Source organism: Rhipicephalus microplus, chromosome X, assembly GCF_043290135.1.
Source record: "Rhipicephalus microplus isolate Deutch F79 chromosome X, USDA_Rmic, whole genome shotgun sequence".
NCBI classification, from domain to species: Eukaryota; Metazoa; Arthropoda; class Arachnida; order Ixodida; family Ixodidae; genus Rhipicephalus; species Rhipicephalus microplus.
Window position 1 is genome coordinate 124,751,788 of NC_134710.1, and position 14,848 is coordinate 124,766,635.

The 14,848-nt window shown below is 44.5% G+C and overlaps 1 protein-coding gene across 1 annotated transcript in view; it reads left to right on the forward strand.

Annotated features, from left to right (window-relative positions):
* The window catches only part of jub (LIM domain-containing protein jub), a 94,234-nt gene that overhangs the window by 1,564 nt on the left and 77,822 nt on the right, over positions 1-14,848 (forward strand). The window lies entirely within an intron of this gene.

Genomic DNA, 14,848 nt, shown 5'->3' on the forward strand with positions numbered 1-14,848 from the left:
TAGCATTCTCGCTTCGATTGAAAATGCAGTTCCCGCGACCTTCGGTCACCAGTCGAGCACCATAACCCCTACTAGCCCGGCTTGGTGGGTCGCATGAAAACCTACTGCTCTTATCACGTACTCACATTTATCGCTGATCAAAACAAATAAGAAAATAAAGCAAAAAACTAAATATATTTTCTTTTGCTTGCTATGTTTAGAAAGACATTTACCTCCCTCAGCATACATGTGAGAAGGCTATATCACATAATTCCTGTCCAAATCAGTTGACATTACATATTTGTAGTTAATGCTGAGCTATACTTTTGCTTTTATGCTTTTTAGTATTCTAGCACATGGAACACTATTTGAAAGTCCTGTCATGCTCTCACACTGCACTTGCTGCAGGTAGGCACTTTGCAGGAATGTACTGGGACAGCTGTTGTGGTCTGGCTTTGTATTATCTTCACATTACTGACTATTCTAAGTGGATGCTTTGAAAGAACAAAATTATGAGAGATCTGCACTACTTACTAGCACTAGTCATGCTCAAGCTTTCCCATTTTTTCATCATTCATTAGCATACTACACCTCATGAAAATTTTATAATTCACTGTCCATTTCTCATTACAGAATTGCCGATGCTTTGCCACTGTAAATTGCAGTTGTGGCAAAATTTGGTCATTGAACAGTTTCCCATTGCAGACTTTTTGTTCACTTTTAGAGGAACATTCAATCCACAAAACAACACTAACCCGTTTTTCTAAAAAAAAAAAAAAAAAATCAGCATTGCGATGTGTTCAAAGCCACTACTAACAATTTGTTTCGGGTCTTAGATACGTAAAACTCGTAGTGGGTTCAAAGCAGTACCTCGGACGTAAAGCACACTCTATTGGGAGGCCTGTGTAAAAGTTTAAACTTGGTGCACTTGCTTATGTGAACTGCAAGATGTAGAAGAATTGAAGGCTGGGCCAATTGGTGACAGTACTTCAACATATTCAAGGCACAGCACAGCAATAATGCAGATGAAGAAAAAACGGGGGGGGGGGGGGGGGGGGAACCACAATCCGCATTTTCTGTTCATCCGCGTCGCTATTGCACAGTGCAGTAGCGACGCGGATCTTGCAATATGTACAAGATCCAATAAATGGGTAGAGGCGAGTGCTTTTCTATGATGAAATCGGCCAGCTTCACAACTGTGTTCCAGTTTGTATTTGCACTGTCCATAAACTGCACAGCGTATAGAGAGAAACATGCCTCGAGGAGGATCAACAAACAGAGCAGCGCTTTCACGAGGCTAGTGCAGACCCTCCCATCATCTGGCATGCAGGCAGAGTGCCTCTGTTAGCCATTTCCACTATCGGGTGGCAATAACCAACATACGGGTGTCATGGTCTGGTGCACAAACCAGGTAGGTTCATGGCAAAAATATCGTCACCTTCTTACTAGTGAAATATGCCACGGTAAAGTACATCAAGATCGGACATGTGTAGGCAAGTCTGCACCGCTTCAATATGGTTGACTGTGTTCAATGGCAAGAAATAGAGAAAGGAGAACAAGAATGCACAAACTGGACTCGTGCAAATAGAAAACTCACACACGCTCTACGCTTAAACGTATTACTGCAATTTTTTCTGTTCTGAGCACTGTTCAGCAATGAGTTCTACGATGTTATCGAGTCGTCTTGGTCGAATCTTATGTGTTGTAGTATTATTTTTAAGATAAGCTTACATATGTTAATATCTCTTGAGCGCTTAATTCCTGATTTCAGGTACCCGCCTCCCCCTTCAGCCAATAAACATGGATCTTTTCAAACAAGAATGCAAAAGCTTCCTCACAAAACTGACAACACTAGTGAATTATTTCTTTAACATGCTTAATGCTCACTATAAATCATATGATCTTACCATTGTATTCAAGTGGTTAAAATAATTCAAGTTTACAAACTCCTGCAGAGAGATACCAGAATTCCTTCACCACATTACAGCTTGAAGCGATTTGTTTTTACGAGTGACAAACCATCACGTATAGCATAGATGGCGCGCTTTTATCCACTTCCTCTTCATAAACTGCCCATGATGCCTTTCAAGACATCAAGTGCGCAAGCTGGGTCGCATTACGTGAAATAACGCAGCTGCTGTTTAATTTGCAATGGGGCATGGTAGCCGCATATCGTGTTTATTGTAATATCAATGAGAAACTAGCGTGACGTGTACGTACACAGGCTGATCAGTGCACTCGAATCAATGCTTGAACATTGCGCTGAGTCCGCTTCTTCGTCTTTGCCATCATATGGAAGATTGTTTTAGAAATTTATGCTAATTTGCTTATGATCTTGCACGCAATCGTATTTTATTTCAATGTGCAACGTGGTGCCGAATAATGCAGAGTGTCTACCAACCTGGAAAAATGTCGGGGAATTCGTACCCTTCTGGAAAAGTTGGGGAATTTCTGAAAATCTGGCCTAGTCATGGAAACTAAGGGCTGAGTGTGCGGTCGTCGCAAAAATAGACATTACCATTCATCAAAGCTTGAAAAGCCACTCCTTCGGCTGCAACTGCAGTAAACAGCAAGAAGATGCGTGAAAAAAGCAGTGCGTAACTGTTGCTTCTTAGTGTGGACGCGAAAGGATACACCTAGCTAAGGCATACAAAGTTTACTAATGTTTGGGCACCCGCTATGAAAGACTTGTTCCCAATAATAGTTATAATAAAGGTACAGAGTATTTAGGAACGCCTAAGTACGTGACATAAGCGCCGAGACTATATTGTTGGAAGCGTCCCATCACTCCTGTTCAGTGTACGGGCAGTTGTCTGTATGTGTTGGTATTCCAGGTGCAGGCAGATGCAAGCTTTTGTTTGATCAGAACATGCACGCTTCACCAGTCAGTTTGATAGCCTGTAGATTCCACGTGTTTAGCGAGGTATATGAGGTCACGTGCTGTTTCCTGACGTCATATTCATATTGTTTAAATTTTCTTGAAATCAGTGGTCTCACTGATGTACTGGTTGTCACGATTGTGGCAGCCTAAAGTGTAAAAAAGGCCATAGAAATTTTCACTTGCCAACTTGTCCTTTACGTTGTCTAGTGCGTTCCTTAGCTTCCATGCTGGTACATTCACTATTTTGTTGTCTTTTGCTTCTACACATCGCACAATATATGTCACTTTCCACCCTCAACATTATCCACGTTGGTAAATTTGTGCAAGTTTGTCTTGACCATGATTTCGGCTCGACTTGAAGGCCTTCTGGGTTGGATAGAACTGCCATTAGCTGAGGCTTGTTGACTATTTAATTCTTTTTTGTTAATAATACTATCATTTTTATTATTGGCGATGCAACAGCAAACGTCCTCAGCCATGCACTGATTGCTGGTCACTCGCAGGTCAAGGGTAAAGTTGGGTAACTTCATCTAAATTTCTCATTTCAGTTTCTTGAGATGGTATTAATAAATCTGTGATTAGCATACCTGCCAGGTCTCCCGATTTGCCCGGGAGTCTCCCGAATTTCGACCGCTTTGTACGATTGTACGACTGAGATAGAAATCTCCCGGAAGTGCCCGCGTGTTTGTCTCAAAGCGGGCTCTAGTTTGGCAACCTAGCACGAATGCACACGCGCGGAGTGCCGATTGTCATCGCCATCGTTGAATAGCTCGATTGTGCCTAGTCGACCAAGTGGAGCCGTCGCAAAAGCGAGCAAGCCTGCTAGTACTTCTCCGAGTATGTGAATGCAGCGCCGTTGCTCTGTGAGCTATGAGGCGCAAGGCAGGTGTGGTGGCGCTAGCGTCAGATTCTGCTGTATTTTCCACGCTGATGTTGCTGAGTGATAGCACTGACACCGCTGGCACACCGACTTGCTGTTCTTTCTCTGAGCATTGCTTGTGTTCTTGTGTCGCAAGCGCTGTTAGCGTGGCTAGCGCTGTGTCGCGTTGCTGTCTGCCATGGCACTCAGCAAAGAGCGAAAAAAATATCTTCAGGTGTTTTTGAAGCAGTATATGACAGAGTTCGGTTGTGTTATCGCCTCGCGGAAAGGTGAGCACCATGCGTTCTGCACCATCTGTATGTGCGACATCAGTATATCCCACGGCGGCAGGACTGACGTGGATGCGCACGTTTCGTCGAAGAAGCACACCAACAACGTTCAGTGCCAGGAGAAGCAGCATCTAATGCAACAATTTTTCGGTAAGCAAGACGGCGATAATGATGTGATACGTGCGGAATGTTTGTTTACCGCTTTTCTGCTTGAGCACAGCATTCCGTTGAGTGTCTCTGACCACGTGAAACCCTTGCTGCGGAAGATGTTTCGAAAATGCAATGTTGCAAAAGCGCTACGGCTGTGCTAGAAATAAGTCTACAATGATTGTTGGCAAAATGGCAGGCCTTGCACAAGAGTGTGTGGTGAGTGCCTTGAAAAGACGAGTTTTTGCGGTTGCCACTGACGGCTCGAATGACAGCCAGGCACAGCTGTGCCCCATCGTGTCCACATTCTTTGCGGAAGAATCGGGCCTTATCGAGAGCAAACTGCTTACTTTAAGCACTGTGGAAGGCCCTTTAACAAGGCGCACCATCGCCAAGTTAATTATGGACAGTTTTGCGTCATTGAATGTGCCATTGTCTAATTGCATAGCTTTTTGCTGTGACAATGCCAACATGATGATGGGCAATAAGAATGGCGTAGCGGCAGCGTAACCGAGGCCCATGAAAGCATTTAGGAAAATTGGATGCCCATGCCATTTAATAAACATTGCGGCTGAAAAGGCAGACTCTTGTCTCACAGCGAAGGTGGACGAAGTCCTTGTGGACATTTTTTTATTATTTAGAAAGAACTGCTGAAAGAAAAAGTTTGCTTAAAGATTTTCACGAACTGCACAGTAAGGAGTTTTGCAAGATTCTAAAGCACGTTCCAACCAGATGGCTTTCGCTGGGAAAATGCCTGGAAAGGCTCCTATATCAGTGGGCACTGCTCTTGAGTTTTTTCCTTCAAGAAGTGAAAAGAGATGCCACTACAGGGTCCCAATTTCTGACCTACTACGACATTCCCAAAATGCCAGCACAAACTGAAGACACTGAGCAGCACCAGTTCAGACAGAAGAGGAAGAAGTCTGTTGAATCAACACCTGTGCCTGTGAAGAATGTTAAGGCTACTGATGTGTGCAAGACTGGATCAACTTGCATAACACGTGAGGAACGACTGTTCGTGTTCTTGAGCTCGGAGCTTAGAAAAGCTTGCTGTCTGTTTTTAAATAATATTATTCCTCCTTTTGAGACAGTCAACTGCCGCGTGCAAGCACAGGCACCCCTAATACACAAGCTACAGCCTATATTTCTAAATCTTCTTGAGGACATCCTTTCAAGGTTTGTGAGGCCAGCACTGCTAAAGCAGCACAATGACATCTGTTTGATAGACTATCACAGCAGAAATGTGCAAAAGGATGAGCAAGACTTGGTAATTGGACACCAATCTAAGTGTGTTGCTGAAAAGCTCAAGCCAAGTGACAAAAAGGAATTTTTTGAGGCTGTTAGAAGGTACATGGTTGCTGCATGCGACTACATGCGCCTCAAATTTCCTTTTAAAAATGAGGCTTTGATCAATGCACGTGTTGCGGATATTGAAGCTATGGATAACATGTCATTTAAGAATGTCCTTTTCTTTGTTGAGCGGTTTCCAGCGTTATTGCCACAAAACGAGCAAGAGACCAGAGGTCAAGCTATTAATGCACTGGAAATGGAATTTGTGAAGATGCAGTATTTCCAAATTCCTACAAATATACTGGAAGAGGAACGGGCCGATGTGCAGTGGAGAAAAATCTCGCTGCTGAAAGGCGAAGATGGACTTATGAAATTCAGTCGCATTGCTCAAGTGATGCTGGGAATCCTTTCAGTACCACACAGTAATGCTGAATGCGAGCGGCAGTTCAGCATTGTGAGGAAGACTCGAACAGAGTTCCGCGCTTCCATGTCAGACAAGACACTTGGGCAACTACTTCAGGCCAAATCTCATAGCCGCGGACCGTGTTATTCACAGGTATATTCTGAGGAGTTTTTGAAGAGGGCCAAATCTGCCACAACAAAAATTGAGCAGTAATGTAACTGCGAGTGACACAGCTTGGACTGTTCTTTGAGTGACAGCTTGGACTAGCATGGCGCTAAGGTTGGACTCCACGTGCATTTTCTCCATGCAAAAAAACATTCTTTTGGCAAAGTGTTGGAGTGGCAGCGGTGAACATTGTTATGCCCGACAGTGCTCGAAGGACTTCTCGATAAAGGTGGCCTCACCCACGTCGAAGATTTAGTGGTGGTGACCACAGCGAGGTAGGTTGTTGGTGGTTTACAAAAACTATACCATTATTGTGTCATGATAACTCCATAAAAATTCAATCTTGAGAAAAAGCGTGTCAAAAATTCCATCCCCCATGACCCCCCCCCCCCCCCCCCCCCCCGGTTGCATCTCCCTAATGCCTGCGCTGCCAACCTGGCAGGTATGGATTAGTCTTTATCATTATGTCTATAGAAGAGTACACAAACAAAGGTAACCGCCCACATCTGTGATAAATCTGTGGAATCAAGGGAGCTGCTGCGACCAGACAGATTCCTTTTTGCCAGCACATATTGAAATGTCATTGCTTTAAATGCTACCCCTATCTTCTATTGCAGGCATCTCAGTACTTTGTTGAACCTAAGTGTCGAAATCCAGAAAAATAAAACATTAATATGCATGTGCTTGTCATACAAAAAGAAAGAAATTTGAAGCAACATCAGCTAAATTTAGGCAGTACAACTACAGAACCACCAAAGAGAGAAAGAGAGAAAATTATGCAATGCGGCTCCGTTCTTGCAACATTATTAGTCATCTTCAAAGCAAGTTACACAGAGTACACCAGTAGTATTTAGTTATTATTTTTTTTACTAAAAGTATATTTAAAAGGTGTACAATTTATGGGGGGATGCAAATCAATAGTAAATACAGCAATCCAAGTCACATCAGAATCAATTCAATCCACATCCTAAGTGGCCTGGGCTTAAACCATTATAGTGAACTAGAATATACTCCAGTGGTGGAACCGGTTGAGCTCAGGTGTGCTCCTTTTGCACAGATGCCACGAGATGGTGCCACTTTTACATTTTTTAGCAGGTTTGGCTGCGCTGTAGGACTATCTAGGCTCCTTCAAACTTTCAGCTGCGGTTAATTTTAACTCTTGTCTTTGCATTCTGCCAAACAGCCAACTTGCTGACTCTCTCACTCAGAGCTATCATTTTGGCCATATATATATATATATATATATATATATATTTCTTGCGCATTCATAACATTTTCAGCATGTGCAGCCTATTTATTTACTCATTGTATAGGACTGCCTGATTTTTTTACAGCTTGTGAGTTTGTTTCCAGTGCACAGAGTTTTCCAAGCAGGCGTGAGTGACGGTCAAGGCATTTGCTTCAAATCATCATAGAAAACCTGGAAAAGTCAGGGAATTTTGAAAAAGCAAATTGGTAGACACCCTGTAATTAAAGCATCTTGGCGTCGTTACACTAGTCAAAAACAAGTCTGCCATCATCATTACGCATGCCGCGTTTCTTGCCTCAAATTGTAGTTATCGACCTCTTAGTAATGATTAGCTACTGATAATGCAACGGAGGGGCGAATAAATATCCCTCATATTCATTTGTAGGACCAGTGTCGCGCGTGATTTAAAATGGGTGCTAAGCCCGCCAATTCGTAGCTCTGCCACCTCGTGTGGTCACACCCCATTTGATTACGTGGTCATACGATAAGGTGATGTAAGTTTCAGCCATTTCGTCTGCTAGGCACGCACATGTAGCCGTGTTGTTCGTCACCACCATCGTCTTCGCCGCCTTCATCAGTGTCTTTAAGTGAGGAAGAAAGCACTGAACGATTGGAAATTGCTGGGATTTGCAACGTCGTGAATCCTTCTCGCATCTATCTTTATAGCAAAGCATCGATTCTGAAATGGGCGTCGGTTCGAGAATCGATGAGAACGCACCTGGAGACGCCCCGCTACGCCCATGCTGGTAGAACACAGCTCATAGAAACGTTGTGGACAGGGCAGGGACTGCTATCTTCATAGTACTGTTGATGTCACTGGGTGCCACGTTGAGCCATCGTATGCTGTTTGCTTTTGAAATAAAATAGCACTTACGTAACGGACGACATTCATACTTTGTTTAAAGAACTTATGCATGACAAGCAATCGAGTGAAGGCCACATATCAAAGTTCCTTTAAGTTGCAGCTGTCGTGATCTGCTATGAATAATTCATCAGAACGCTACGTGCACTTGTTTAATCAAGGGTCATTACCTCTGCGCGCTTATGGTTATGCTTGTGTCCCATACATTGCACTGCAAATCTGTGGGACACATTCACTAGCAGGTTCAAGCATCGTAGTTGTGGCATAAAACCTGAAACAGTGTGTGGTGCATTTCTGTAACTGTAACAAGACTGCTGTAAGTTTTATTTGTCCAACCTTTATGCGTGGTTTTTGAAAATTGTAATATGCAAATCTCCCCCACTTCCCCATAAAGGCTGCAGTATTATTATAGCAAGCAGCTGAGCACAAATTAAAGTCTTTCCTAGAAGCATAATATCGCTTGTGGCAAAACCACTTCGTACACTCTTAAAAAAGGTTAGTAAAAATGTAGCAACTGCAAGGAAATAGATAGTAACTGCAGCGGTTACTACCTTACTTGAACAGTTACTACCTTTTTGCTACCTGCTTACTACCTACGTTATTAAACAGTTACTAGCTGATACCTCTACTAACTTTTTGCAACCTGTTTACTACCTACATTAGTAAACAGTTAGTAAATGGAATTAAAGGTGTAACTGCAGCCGTTACTGCCTTTCTTGCCCTGTTACTACCTTTTTGCTACCCGGCTGTTGGCTATTTAATCCAAAATAGTGTGTGACTCCGATTCTGATTATTTATGAGAGGAATCGTCTCGGCGTATATCATTGAACGAAAAAATGGCGCAGAAGATATCTATAGATCAAGAAAATACATCTTGTTTTAAATTACGCAACTGAGATATGTAAATGTGATTCTGATATTGTCAAAACAGAGAAGTACAAGTTAACGAACCATTGGCAAGTGTACACACTTTGCAATAGACAATTACAACAAACTTAGTAAATTAAAATATATTAAGACCAGCGGATCACAATAACCAGGCGGTCACAATTAGCCCCGGAAATGGTCACAATCAATCCACTGCGGCGTGTCTCTAAACATTATCATTGTTTTGCACGTCAAACCCCAAAAACTAATATTACCTTGTAAACGCTGATATATTAGCCGTGTGAAGCATTCAAATGCATTGAAAAGGAGTTCATAATGTTGTTTCGGCCACTGTCCACAATGCCTTTTTGTGACCCTATTGTAATAAATAAATATAGCATACTGTTTTTTTATATTTAAAGCTGGTTAAAAGTCTTGTGCTACGTCCCAGAACATACGTAACCAAGTAGTATATTATAGTGCTATAGGTTAAAATTTGTTATAATTCATCTTAAAACACAAGTGCTCCCCTGTGCCAGACATGCCCCTGCAAAGTAAGGACTATATATACCCCATGCATACTTCATACTACGTGTATGCGTAAAAAATGGTGAACTTCTTATGTCTATGTATTCTTCGCGCTCATGACACACAACGCTTCATTACCCGACCTTGTCTAGTAACTAATAAGACATTGATTATTAGCAGTGAAGAAATAATATGCCAAAATGAATAAACAAGGTAGTATTGGTCACTTCTTTTTTTTCTTGAAACCTTTAAAAGTTACTACCCATGGTTGGTAATGGCTAAGGTAGTAACAGTTACTAAATGCTGGTAGTAACAGCAAGGGTAGTAGCTGTTACCATCCTCGCCGTTACTAACTGTGCTTACTACCAGGGTTGTAACATATGTGACAAACCATTACTACCCCAAAGTTAGCAAGTACTACCACCTTTTTTTAATAGAGTATAATACTTGAAAACGGCGATTTCAAATTTCGAGACGGCTCGTGCACAATGTCCAGGGGTATAGGCTTGGCACATCAGTCGCGTGTGGTTGAGCTCGAGTGCTTGTTGACGGCTGTGCGCTCGCACGCCAGTCGGGAAATCGGTGGATGGCCGATAACGACCCGGCCTTGGGGGCGAAATTCCGTGGCGGCATGTTTGAAATTCTTTCCACATTGCATATTGGCGTCTTGTCGGCTGTGCGGAATCGTTTTTCGCCCCAAACGCCATTGTTTCATTTGTTGCACTGGAATGCGCAAGCTCCATACGGATCGGTTTATGAGCAGCTTCCTGTATGCGTTGGTGTGTCGAAAAAAAAAAAATGGTTCATACGGATGCAGATGTACCTTCCCCCATCTGCTACGCTGCATAGTGTGTGGTGTGTGTTGTCACTCACCGCGTGCGTGCCATCATTCGCGCCTTTTTTTGTTTGTCCGTGCTCATGGAGGAAGGTTTGCACTTGACACTATGGGCCTTGGTGGCTGTATATGAAATCTCTCTCTCTCTCTCTCTCTCTCTCTCTCTCTCTCTCTATATATATATATATATATATATATATATATATATATATATATATATATATATATATATATATATATATATTGCCGCATTGAATCTGCAGAGAAGAGCTCGCGCAGCAAGAAAGAAAGACGTTCTTACTTGGTCCTCTTTACGACCGCCTTGAATTTATTTTAAGTGAGCTCTTCTAAATATCTGACTTCTGCTGCGTCGTGACACTGGTGGAGGCACTGGGTACATGTCCAGGACACCTTCCAACAGCCTGGGATCTAGTATACGACGACTTCCGCTCGTCGAAACACCCCTCTACCGCGCCAGCCGCCGCCTGTTAGGCCTGAGCACAGAGTTCGGTCCTTGCACGGAAAACATGACCGCGCCCGGAAGCGGTAGCCCCGCCATGACCAGCCCAAGCATGACACAGGTGACTGTTTTCACCCCTGAAATTCCTGTGGACGGCAACACATATGAGGACGCAGATGGCTGGCTTGAGGAGTTCGAGCGCACAGCCAACGTTAACGGGTGGAACGCCGCCCAGAAGTACCTGTATTTCCCTATTCAGGACGGGGCTCGCACATGGTTCACGAATCGTGTGTGGTCAATGTGAGACGAGTTCTGGCGGAAGTTCCTTGACACTTTCGCAAACACCGAAAGGCGGGAGGATTCACAACGACTCCTCGAATCATGGATTCAAAAGCCAAACGAATCTGTTGCAATGTTTGTTGAGGACATGGCTCGTCTCTTCCATCGAGCCGATCCCGATATGTCCGAGTGCAGAAAGATCAGCCACCTCATGCGCGGTGTTAAAGAGCAGCTCTTTGGTGGTCTCGTGCGGAACCCACCTTCAAGCGTCGACGAATTTTCGAAGGAGGCGACCGCCATCGAATGCACACTACAGCTACGCTACCGCCAGTACGACCGCCCAAACAACAGCGGACAAATCAGCGCAACCGCCGTGACCACTGTGACACGTGACGAGCGTTCTTTGCGTGACCTGATACGTGAAATTGTGCAAGAAGAGGTGAAGAAGCTCGCCGCAACACCGAATGACTGCGCGATTGCGTCGGTCACAGAAGTTGTGGGCCAAGAGATGAGGCGAGCGCTTTCACTTCCCGAGCCGAACACTGACACGGTTAGGCCAACCTATGCGGATATTCTTCGCCGACAGCCACCTAACGTGCCGCCACCTCAGCAGTACCACCAGCAACAGCCGCCGACAGTGCCTTGGTACTACAGGGAAACGTCAACGCCGATGCGACCTCCACTCCGCAAAACCGACATATGGCGCACCTCTGACTACAGGTCCCTGTGCTTCCATTGTGGGGAAGCAGGCCACATCGTGTGGTATTGTCTTCATCGCGTCGCCGGGTACCAAGGATTTACGTCCACTACCCCTCGGCGCTATTTCAACGGAAAACGCAACGTTGATACGAGCACGACGATCCCGCGGGACGTTTGTCTTGGCATGACGATAGTTATAGCCCAGGCTGCCACACTTCTAAATTTCTCCTGGGTTCCGGTCACGCTCGCCCTCTCCCCAGCCACTTTATTGGGTTTATATGTGAACTTAAACGTGTGAATATAAACCCAATAAAGTGGCTTGGGGGATAGCTGCTGTGGTAGCTCAGTGGTAGAGCATCGAACGCGTCATTCGAAGGTCGCAGGTTCGGATCCTGCCCATGGCAAGTTATCTTTTCACCCACTTTTCTTTCTTCATATTTACATTACAATTTTGTCTAATACCTTCCCATATACTTTCCTTGGCTTTATTGTCTGTTAGATCTCATATATATATTATATCTCATATATACACACACACACACACACACACACACACACACACACACACATATATATATATATATATATATATATATATATATATATATATATATATATATATATATATATATATATATATGAGATCTAACAGACAGTAATGCCAAGGAATGTACAGGGGAAGTTATTAGAACCAATTGAATGTAAATAAGTAGAAAGAAAAGTGGATGAAAAAATAACCAGCCGTGAGCAGGAAGCTGCTCATAAACCCCGTGCTCACGGCTGGTTATTTTTTCATCCACTTTTCTTTCTTCTTATTTACATTCAATTGGTTCTAACAACTTACCCTGTACATTCCTTCGCATTACTGTCTGTTAGATCTCATTAGTATTGTGTTAAAACACGGAAAAACGAGCCCTTAGGTATACACTTTTTTCACTTATATATATATATATATATATATATATATATATATATATATATATATATATATATATATATATATATATATATAAGGCCAATGAGACAATGAGAGACGCCGTAGGGAGGTGGTTGCACATGGTCCGTGTGGGTTCCTCAAAGCCAACCGAGTGCCTCGATACGATTGCACGCATCGAAGCACCTATATCGGTGTTCCGCTGTATCACTGCTCTAGAAGAGTCTTATACCTCTTTTATCTGCATCCTGTAGCGTTGGCTTGAATCGCTTTGAATGCCACGTAGGAGAAGGCTGTTCGTTCTGAAAGAAGTTGTTCCGCAACAGCTCTGATTTATAGCGAGGTAAAACTTTTTGGGTTTCGCGTCCTCGGTTCCCTAACGGACGCGGAATTTGCGTGTGCTGTGAGGATCGGCGTTGTCACTGCGTCAGCTGTCGGCTGTGTGCACGGTGTGCCTGGTGCATAAAAAAAAAAAAAAACTTTTTCAAGCAGGCTCATTCATTATAATTATCGCGGGCCTCAGTTCACGCGTCAAGTCGAATGTCCCGTTCGCGAATGGCAACCGAGCTTTGTAGTAGCTGATCTTTGCAAGAAATGCACTGCAGTCGCAAGTTAGAGTGGGCGCGGCTTGTCTGCTCGAATCGCGTGCAGCCTGTAAGCGTTAGCTGCGCGCACGCTTTCTTTGTTCCTTGCATGCCGAGTGCGCGCGTAAAGACAGCTCGCCTGGACAGCCGAATGACGCTGGCAGCAAGGTCGCGGCGCGTGCACCAGCTCCCTTCCGTTATTCTGTAGCCATTGTGGCGCTAGGGGCGTGCACCAAGCCGTGGCGGTCGTCGCGGTCCCTTGTGGCTGCCTACAGCGGCGCACCCTCGCTGGCGCTCTTGTTGCTCGGTGCATGCCCTCGTGGAGACAGCAGCAGCTTTCCTCGAAGAGATCGCCGAAAGCTGGCATGCGAAGTGGCTCGGCTTTCCTTTCCTCGTGTGCTCCTACCTGTTCTAGGCGTTGATTTTAACAAGCAGGAGCGAGCTTTGCGTTGTTCATGAACAATTACTCTGCGTGGACTAGAACAATCTTACGGGAGGGAAGGCGAGAGTGATAGAAACGTCCCTGGTATTCATTTGCCATTTTATTTCCGTAACTCGGCTACTGCGAGTGGCATTTATGAGTACACCTTGAAGATGGTCTCATTTTATCTCCACATCTCCGAGGTATTCTCCTCGGATTCCAACGCCGCCGTACTTTTGGGATCCCCTCGACAACCGCAATTCGAGAAATCGTGCAGCAGCTAACACTTGCTGCCCCCCCCCCCCCCCTCGCCCATGCTGCTCACTGGCAAAAGGCAAAGACGCCTAGTAATCAAACCCTACGGGGTGGATGGTACTAAGTTCGCTTTTAATTAAAACAGAAAGTTGTCGTTGTTTTCCTCTCCCTCCCCCTCCTCCTCCTCTTGTGCAGAACAATGGGAGCCGGCGGAGGAGTGCGGAGCTCGCCTGCGTTTTAGCGCAGTAGTCCGCCCCCCCTTTCTTGCCGTATAATGAAGCTGCATGAGTCATGGTTTACGAGACAAAGCTGACGAATAACCGCCGCTCGACGTTTGTCAGCAACCGATGCAAACAGAGGCGTATGTTTCCTATATTCAAGAGGGGAATGGGGGAGAGGACGCAGGGACACAGCAGGCGTCTATGTGCGAGTATTATCTGTTTGCTCTGAGCAAAGGGGACGGGTTCTAGTGATCAGAATGCTCGGATTTGAGGCTGTAGGTCGTTTGTTTGAACCAGGCATAGTTGCTCGGGTATCTGACGTGATATGTAGTCGACGTTACCGGCCGACTCCTTTTGGTATCCTTAGTTTTGTTGTTACATTACCGTGCTTGAACGAAGACATAGCGAACTAACAGGATCGACCTATAAATGTTTTGCTGCTGTTGGCAGATTCTAATAATAATAGTAATGATAACGAAAAAAAAGGCTGTTGGTAGCGATGGGGGTGGACGAAAAGCAATCCACGCTTGTTTAGTCGTAATTGTCGTAACTGAATACGCGCGCTTAGCGCTTTTAGGTGAGGCTAAGACGCTTTGCTTTCTTAAGAGGCGCCGTTATGACGGAAGTAGTACAAATGTGG